Source organism: Marmota flaviventris, chromosome 4, assembly GCF_047511675.1.
Source record: "Marmota flaviventris isolate mMarFla1 chromosome 4, mMarFla1.hap1, whole genome shotgun sequence".
Taxonomy (NCBI): Eukaryota; Metazoa; Chordata; class Mammalia; order Rodentia; family Sciuridae; genus Marmota; species Marmota flaviventris.
Window position 1 is genome coordinate 53,778,863 of NC_092501.1, and position 9,717 is coordinate 53,788,579.

At 47.7% G+C, this 9,717-nt stretch overlaps 1 pseudogene; it reads left to right on the top strand.

Moving 5' to 3' along the window:
- The first annotated feature begins 347 nt into the window (after positions 1 to 347).
- On the top strand, positions 348 to 724 carry LOC114089338 (small ribosomal subunit protein uS8-like; annotated as a pseudogene).
- Positions 725 to 9,717: the final 8,993 nt, after the last annotated feature.

Sequence of the window (9,717 nt, forward strand, 5' to 3'; positions counted from 1 at the left end):
AATGAATAATTCTGTAATATAACCTAATATCCATTCATACACAAGAGCCTCCAATTATCTTTGTGTGTGTGTGTGTGTGTGTGTGTGTGTGTATGTATGTATGTATGTGTGGTCCTGGGGACTGAACCCAGGGGTGCTCTATCACTGCTATATCTATCCCCAATCCTTTTTATTTTTATGTTGAGACAGGGTTTCAGTAGGTTTCCCAGGCTGGCCTCAAACTTTCTATCCTCCTGTATGTCTCCCAAATAGCTGGGATTATCGGCCTAAGCCACCACACTTGGCTCTCCAATTGTCTTTTAAAAAAAAAAATGTACAGATAACTGCACACTTACCATCCCACCACAATGGGGTACACAAATGTCTTGGCTGATGCTCTTAAGAGCATCAACAATGTCAAAAAGAGAAGCAGATGCCAAGTCATTTTCAGGCCTCATTTCCCACTGTGACGATGGAGCATGGTTATATTAGTGAACTTGAAACCACTGATGATCACAGGGTCATTGTTGTGACCCTCCCAGGCACAGTTTAACACAGTTCAAACAGATGTGGAGTTGTCAGTCTCAGGATCAATGTGGAGCTCAAAGACCTAGAAAAATGGCAGAATAATCTGCTCCCATCCCGTTCATTAGCTGGCACTGTATTAACAACCCCAACCGGCATCATGGACCACAAAAAACAGATGAGACACACAGGAGGAAAAACCCTAGGGTTCTTTTTCTAGGGATGCAAAACACACATACAAACAAGATATCTCAATGGTAGAAAATTAAAATGTACAAAGAACCTCCCACCCTGGAGTCCGGCTGCGGGCTGGAGGCAGGACCAGGCTTGATGGGACCAGCCTTGAGTAATTCATTCCTCCCCTCTGGTCCTCACCAGCCCCCGCCTCATGTATGGTGACCAAGCATTCTGGGTCTTCCGGGACTTCCCTGGTATCAGTGCTGCACGTCCCTTATCCCAGGCAAACCCAGATGGCTGGTCACTGAACAAGGAGCCAGAAGCCTGGAACTCATCCCAGTCGCCCCCCCACCCCGCCCCTAGTTCCAGTGTGGGGTCACCCACTGAGAGCAGGGGGAGCCCCCCACTGAATAATAATTTCAAGGGTTCTCAAAATGACAAATAATTTACCGAAACCTTTGAAGGTCTGAGGCATGCCCAGCTTGGGCCAGGAGAGCCTGTAGCCCTCCGGTGGAGGCCAAATTCAGCCGTCCCCGCCCTCCGTCTTCACCCCCTCTCCAGATCTAATGACAATCCAAAGAGTTCCTGATAGGGTTTTAAAAGATGCTCTCCCATTCACTGTCCACCAAGCATGAAAATTCAGCTCGTTTGTCTCCATTCTTCGCCCTCGAGGCCTGGCTGGCCTCGGGCCTGCTGCCCCAAACTCGTCACTCACTTTTCACTTGCTTTTGTTGGAGTGGCCTTTATTTCATTCTTCTGTCTCCTCGCACCCTCTTCCCCCTCCTCACGCCATCCCTGTCCTTCTCCTCTACCCGCCCCCAGAACTTCCCAGTCCCTCTGTCCACACACAAAAAGCAGCAGACCAGTCTGGGAATTTCTTTACAGGCCCCTGGTGTCCCCCACTCCAGCCCCACCCCCCTCCCCTTCTCTGCTTTTAAAGAGTAATAGCAAAAAGCCAGCAGAACGGCCTCCTGCCTGACTGGGAGCTCTGAGCCCCAGGCTTTGACTTCATGAAAGTGAAGGCCAGGGAGGGGAGGAGACTGGCCCAGGGTCACAAGGAGCTAGTGGCGGAGCAGGGGCCAGAGCCCAGTGTGCAGCCTCTGGGCCTGGAGTCCCCCACCAAAACCGATGGCTACTCCTCCATCCCCACCTCACAGAACCCATTTCCCTGTCGCCTGGCTGTGCCTAGGTTCAGCTTGAAGGCAGGGGCCCTGTCCAGTTGACCACTGTGTCCCCCGAAAGCTTACCAAATGGTAGGCGTTCAGGGAGGGGGGTGGTGTTTTTAAAAAAGCTGAACTGGTGGGCCCTGCTCTTTGGTTTTCTGATTGACCATTTGGGGGCTGTGGCTTTGTTGCCCCCGAGGGACTGATGATTGAGGAGGAAAAGACTAGACTCCTCCTCCATCCCTTCCCTTCTGAGAACAGCTCACACTGGGGGAAAGGAGAACAGCGTTCACATCCTTCTCCAAGGCAGGGCAAATAATCGGGATCCTCAGGACCCCGAGGACCAGAGTAGGCCTGAGGGAGCAGGCACCTTCCGCACCCTGAAGTAGGAAGGAGAAGGAATGAAGAGCATCTGTGCCGTGGTCCTTGGTGAGTGCCTCTTATATGCCAGGCCCTATGTGACAGGGACAGAGCAGAGAGGCAGCTACTGGACCTGGGGCCACATCAGTCTCGGAAGCTTGACCTCTCCTCTGGGGTAGTGTAACAGCACCACTAGCCAGCCACACGCCCAAGCTAGACCCTGGTGCACCCTCATCTGGCCCTGAGTACTCCGCCTCTGCAGGGCCAGTGCATCCCACCTTTGCCTCCTCCTCCTGGCCTCCCCTTTGACCCCTTTTCTCTTTTGTTTTGTTTGATACCAGGGACTGAACCCAGGCGTGCATAACTACTGAGCCACATCCCCAGCTCTTTTTATTTATTTATTTATTTTTATTTTGAGATAGGTCCTTACTAAGTTGCTTAGGGCCTCACTAAGTTGCAGAGGCTGGCTTTGAACTTGCAATCCTCTTGCCTCAGCCTCCCAAGCAGATGGGATTACAGGCATGTGCCACCACACCTGGCTCTCATTGGCTCTTGATTGCACTATCTGCCGGCCACACAAGGGTCCCCACCTGGACCTTCCCTGCTGCCTCTCCCTCAGGGCAGCCCACATGCCATAGGCTGGCAGAGGCTCGTGTCTTTCTATTTAACAGAACTTTTCTAAAAATATTTTTTAGTTGTAGATGGACACAATACATTTATTTATCTTTACGTGGTGCTGAGGATCGAACCCAGCACCTCACACATGCTAGGCGAGCGCTCTATCACTGAGCCACAATCCCAGCCCCCTGAACATAACTTTAAAAAAAAAAAAAGGACAAGGAGGATAATTCCTTTTTTTTTCAAATATTTACTTTTTAGGTGTAGATGGACACAACACAATGCCTTTATTTTTATGTGGTGCTGGGGATCAAACCTGGGTCCTGCCCGTACTAGGTGAGCGCTCTACCGCTGAGCCACAATCCCAGCCCCTGAACAGAACTTTTTAAGGCAGCAGAAAGCTGCTCCCTTTTTGAATAGATTGTAATGGTCAAGAGCAGGGGCTGTGGAGTCAGGCTTCCTGGGTTCAGGTGGCAGGTAGTGCCCACCTGCTTGGTGACCTTAGGCAACCTCTTTAAGCCCTAATGTTATCTGTGAAATAGAGATGATTCTAGAATCTCCTAGAATAGCTATAAAGATTAAATGTAGACTCTACAATCTACAGTTATCCCTTGGTATCCTTGAAAAATTGATTCCAGAACTCCTGTAGATACCCAAATCCAAAGATGCTCAAGTTCCTTACATTTTATATATTTATATATACACACACACACACACACACACTTGAAACACTTTTATTAATTAGACAATGTGACCACAAGATTTCCTTCTATTTTTTTTTTTTTTTTTTTGGCATGGATATCATGCTATTTTCTAGAGAAAAAAAAATGTTATTCGTTAAAGGATTGAATTACTGAATGCAGTGATATTGCGGGTTTTTAAATGTCTTTAGTGGGATGATCTCATAGAGGCAGACTATCTGCACCAGCTGAAAACTCAGCCGAGGAAGCGCAGGTCTGAAGGGACCGAGCAGCACTCAGGGGCGAGGGTGGCAGTGAACAAGAAGCCAAAGGGGGACTTGAGCTCCCAACCAAAGTCTCAGGCTCTTCCCTCGTGCCTCTCGAGCTTCCCACTGTACCAAGTGGAGTTCGAGGAAGGGACGTAAAGGAAATGCAACAGTGAGCCACACAGGAAGGCACAGCCTTCCTCCCAAATGCCCTAAACTGTGGTGAGGACTCTGGGAGGTCAAGGTCAATCCAGGCCTCCAGCACCTGGGCTGCTCAGGAAATGCATCTTTTATTAAAAACATCACCAGAAACTGCGATTGAATCGATTCTACATGAAGGTGTGTTTTTTTATCCATTGTAACTCTTTTAGATGAGACTCTTTCCATAGTGGGTTGAATGGTGGCCTCACAAACGACATATCTACCAGGACCTGTAAATGAGACCTCATTTGGTGAGTCTTGGCAGAGGTACAGAGTTAAGGATTTTCAGAAAAGATCCCCCTGGTTCCTAAGTTGGCTCTAAATCCAAACTCAAGTCTGTAGAGGAGGAGACGAAACACAGAGAGCCAGAAGAGAAGTCCTGTAAAGACAGAGCCATTGGAGGGACGCAGCCACAAGCCAAGGGATGGCGGGAAGCTCTAGAGGTGGAAGGCACGTGGAAAGAGCCGCCCCTAGAGCCTTTGGAGGAATGGCCACCCCGCCAGCTCCCTGGTTGTGGACTTTTGGCTTCCAGAAAGAAGAGAATGAATCCCTGTTGTTTTGAGCCACCCCGTTTATGATAACGTGTCGCCACAGCCCAGGGAAACGAATACACTCCCTTAAAAGCATTGTGTCACTCTACTCCTTAAACAGAGCACTTGGCACTTTGTCAAGTGTGTCGCAAATAGAAAACACTCAGCAAGGGTTAGCTCCTGTGTCCATCTGTCTGGATGACTAGGGAGCCACCACAAATGTCATTGATGGTCCAATTCCATGCACTGCTGGATCTCCTGTGATATGCTGGTCCACCTGTCACCTGCTCCAGGCAGCTGTGGGGACCCATTTCCTCTCTCTGCTGTCCCAGCCAGTTGGCCACTTTGGTTGGATCTGGTAGGTGACCACCACTTTCTAGCTTGCTGACCCTAATCACCCATGGCCTGGGGAGCCAGTGATCCAAGGGACTGAACCCGGGGGCACTTCTCCAGGTTTGGCGGGATTGTATGCAGAAGAATAAACTGAATCTAAGTAAGGACACGTGGGCCTTTCCTATGAATGTCAGGTGTGAGCTTTGGCTCTTGGTGCCATCAGGACCATGTCAGGGGATGGGAAGGAGAGAGTCCTCAGCCAGTGGGGTAGGGGCAGGGATCCCGTGACATCAGCTGGAGACTCCCAAAAGTACACACATCAGAGTGGATGCAAACTTGCTGCCTTGGGCAGAGAGCCTGGCTCAGGCTTGTGAGAAAGGGTTTCTCAATTGACTGAGGTGGCCCAAACCAGGGTGAGGGATGAATCCTCAGAGGCTACGTAGATGAGGTGAAGATTTGAATGAAAGAAGAACCTCAGAACAAAGAGGCAGTAACAGACAATAGTGGGGATGAGACTGGAGCCCAAAAGCCCAATCAAATCCCAGCTCAGCTTCCAGACACATATACGAAGGGAAAAAAATCAAACTACAGTCTACCTTTGTGATATCAAGTTCATTTTACTTAACATCTTTCCATCTCACTGAAACTTAGATCTACTTTGTGATTCTAATTGCTTCATTAATTGCTTTCATTTTTTTATCAATAAAAAGTACAGTTATCCCTCTATATCCGTGGACTCCACATTCTAGAATTTAACCAACTGCAGATTAAAAATATTAGAAAAAATTTTCACCTCTTCCTGGCAAGTGCAATGCCGTGTATCTACACCCACAAGATGCCTTGGTCCTAAACATATACAGACTTTTTTATGGCACTTTGCAATACAGTGTAGCACCTAATCACACAGCATTTTCATTGTGATAAGTAATCGAGAGATGATTTAAAGTTCATGGGAGGATGTGTGCCGCAGTCTGGCTGGGCACAAAAATCATGAGCCACTCAAACAGGAACAAATTTTATTTTTGAAACTCCCGCCAATGCCCTGTAAGCTCCCGGGAAATATGCCGACCCACACACGCGGCGTTCTCCCAGACACCAACAGGAAATCCCTCCTCCGGAATTCCTTCCTACTGCACTTCCCCAACCAATGGGGACTCTTCAGGAGTCCCGTAGCAGGCTGAGGTAAACAGCAGAGGTCTAATATCCATTTGAATGCAGATCTTAACATAATCATATCATCTCAATGGCTTGCTGGTGTCACCTTTCAACCAAAAATGCCATGCATCATTACTACTTGCTATGGTTCTTAGCATCTCCCCCCTTCTGTTTAATTAAGCAACAAGCAATGTGGCTTAGGGACCGTGCCTGTTAGGTTGTCCAATTCAACATATGGTCCTTACCCATCATCGGATGAGCTGACCTCTAGGCGTCAGCCTCCTGTCTTAGGTTGGTACCACTGCAATTGGTATATAGTTTTATACAAAGAACTTGAGCATCCTCAGATTTTTGGCATCAGAGGGGAGTCCCCAAACCAATCCCTCACAGATAGCAAGGGCTGATCATATTGGGCTTGCCTATGTTCTTGGATTCAGGGAAATTAAAATGAGAAAGACTGTGGTGCCATAGACATGTGTTGGGAGAGGGATCTGTGCATGGTCCAAGGGCTTTTCTTTCTCTTTTTCTGGTGCTAGGGCCTCACACATGCTAGGTAAGCACTCTACCATTGAGCTACTACCCCACTCATTCTTATTTTGAGACAGGATCTTGTCAAGTTGCCCAGGCTGGCCTCGAACTTGGGATCCCTCTGCCTCGGCCTCTTGAGTCACTGGGATTACAGGCATGCACCGCCATGCCCAGCTTCCTGGGATATTTGCAGAAATGTGTCTCTTCTGCATGGGGGATTAGTGCTGCAAGGAACAGCCTGGACCGGGGAGGTGGGGCGGGAGCCCCAGAAGAGAGCAGCCTTCCTGCAGCTCCTCATCCATCAGGGCTGACAAACCTGGCCCCCTGTGAGGGCTCCAGCCACAGCTGCTGAGCAACGGCAGGTACAGAGCACAGCGCTCCCCAGCCCTTGCACCCTCCTCTTAGGTCAACAGACAGAAGGGGCTCTGTCAGCCTGGTTGGGACAGGGAAGATTAATGGAGCAGGTGCAGGCTGGGGTGGGACAATCACCTGGCCTGGCAAGGTCCCTCATGGAGATTGAGTGCCTGACCCAAGCCAAGAATCAAGCCTGATGTCACCCAGTATGAGCTTGGATTTGGCAGGAGGTGGACGGTAGCCAGCTACACAGCCTCCGCTACCCACCTTCCCTGGTCTCACCTGGCTCCTTCGGTCTCCCCCAGGGGTCCTGGAGAGAAGCCGCAGAGCCCAACCTGGGGCACCCAGCCTTAAAATAAGTGACTTTCTTGTTTCTTCAACTTCCCAAGTAACTCACTGTGAAAAGTATAGATCAGCCAAATATTTTAAACTGCCTGTTAATCTCACCAGCCAGAGATTGCTACTGTTCATGTTTGGTATATATTATCTGTCTACCTAGCTATCTGCACACACAAACCTATATGAAAAGAGAGAGGTCATGCTATAATTTTCATCTTCTTTAAAATACATATTTATTTTAGTTGTAAATGGACCTTTATTTTATTTATATGCGGTACTGAGACTCGAACCCAGGGCCTCACACATGCTAGGCAAGTGCTCTACCACTGAGCCACAACCCCACCCCCTATAATTTTCATCTTATAATCTTTTTACACTTAATATATTTGTAAACATCTTTCATTACTAATGAAATATAGATCTAGTTAATATATTTTATCCAGTTTATAATATTTCTAAATATATTATATAGATCTAATTTATGTATTGCTACATATATTCTGTGCATCAAGATACTGTATCATAATATATTTAATCAAAAGTTTCCTGTTGTAATTTAGTTGTATCCAATTTTTGCACTTTATAACACTATTTTAAATATGCATCCTCCCCATTTGCAGATGAGAAAGATAAGAGGCAGAGTGGGTCAGGGAGTTGCTTGGATAACAAAGCTAATGCATATCCATAGGGGATTGGATCCAGGACCTCCTGGCTAATAGCAAAATTTATGGATGCTCAAGTGCTTTATGTAAAATGGCATGGAATTTGTATGTAATTTACATATATCTCCTGATAGACTTTAAATCATCTAAACACTTTTAATCATCTCTAGATTACTTGTTATACTAATACAGTTAGGTGCAGTGGTGCATGCTTGTAATCACAGCATCTTGGGAGGCTGAGCCAGGAAGATTGTGAGTTCAAAGCCAGTCTCAGCAACTTAGTTAGGCCCTAAGCAACTCAGAGAGACCCTGTCTTAAAATAAAATATAAAAAAGGGCTGGAGATGTGGCTTGGTGGTTAAGTGCCCCTGGGTTCAATCCCTGGCACATAATAATAATAATAATAATAATAATAATAATAATAATACCTAATATGATGTAAATGTTATGTAAATAGTTGTACTGCATTGTTTAGAGACTTATGACAAGAAAAAAAAAAAGCTAGTACATGTTTGGTATACATGTGGTTCTTTTTCGAATATTTTCTTTTTTAATATTTATTTCTTAGTTCTCGGCGGACACAACATCTTTGTTTGTATCGAACCCGGGCCGCACGCATGCCAGGCGAGCGCGCTACCTCTTGAGCCACATCCCCAGCCCTTGAATGTTTTCAATGCATGGTTGAGTGACTCCTCAGATGCTGAACCCACAGATACAGAGAGCTGCCTGTGTATCATTTTATTATTTCCTTAGGAAAATGTCCTCAAAGTGCAACTGTTAAGTCAGAGTGGAGTGCTCTATAGTGAGGCTTTGGAGCCAGACTGCCGCAGGGTTGTACCTGTGCCTATTGGGGCTTGTAGACGGTCTTTCCTGGGATGGGGTCAGGAGAGGCAGGAGGAGAGGGGCGGCCCGTGGATGGAGGTTGGAATTGAGGCCTTTGAGCCCTGCTGCCACCCTCCAGATGTCTCAATCCATCCTTCCACCCAGGGACGGAAGCTGCCGACCAGGCAAGTGAAGAAGCCCAGGGGCTGGGGAGGTGAGCGTGCTGGGTGGTGGAGCAGCTGGGAAGTGAGGGTAGAGAAGGAAATAATCTCCAGGGACATGAAGCCAGGGAAGACTTCCAAGAGGCAGTGAAATACCTGCTGGCTGTGCAAGGGGGGAGGGATGGAACTATTCAGCCTCCCATGCACATAGCTATGGGCGCTGAGGGTGCTTGCTGAATGGGATTAGCCTCAGGGATTCACCATCAAAAGGTAGAGATGCCTTCTAATTACCACCCTCAAGGTTATGGTCTATCATATTTCCACGTTCTCATTTCTAGACTCTCATGCCTGCCTGCAGGACACGGAGCAGCAATGTAATGGGGACCTCCCAGAATCAGATCCCTGGGGCCCAAAGGCAGGAAAAGAAAATGGACCGTCATTGAGATCTACTAAGGACAGCCACTTCATGCTCCTCTTGACAGTACACCTTTTTTTTTTTAGGTACCAAGTATTGAACCCAGAGGTCTTAACCACTGAGCCACATCCCCAGCCCTTTTTTGTATTTTATGTAGAGACAGGGTCTTGCTGAGTTGCTTAGGGCACCACTGAATTGCTAAGGGTAGCTTTGAATTCGGGATCCTCCTGCCTCAGCCTCCCGAGCCTCTGGGATTACAGGCGTGTGCCACCTCACCCTGTTAGCATTGCATCCTTAGGCATGTTGTGAGGTAGGAGTTATCCTTCACTCCACTTGACAGCTGAAAAAATGGACACTGAGGAGTTGGTAATTTACTTTGGTTAACACAGCTGGTAGGGGGCTGGGATGTAGCTCAGTGGCAAAGTGTTTGCCTTGCATTCGCAAAACCCT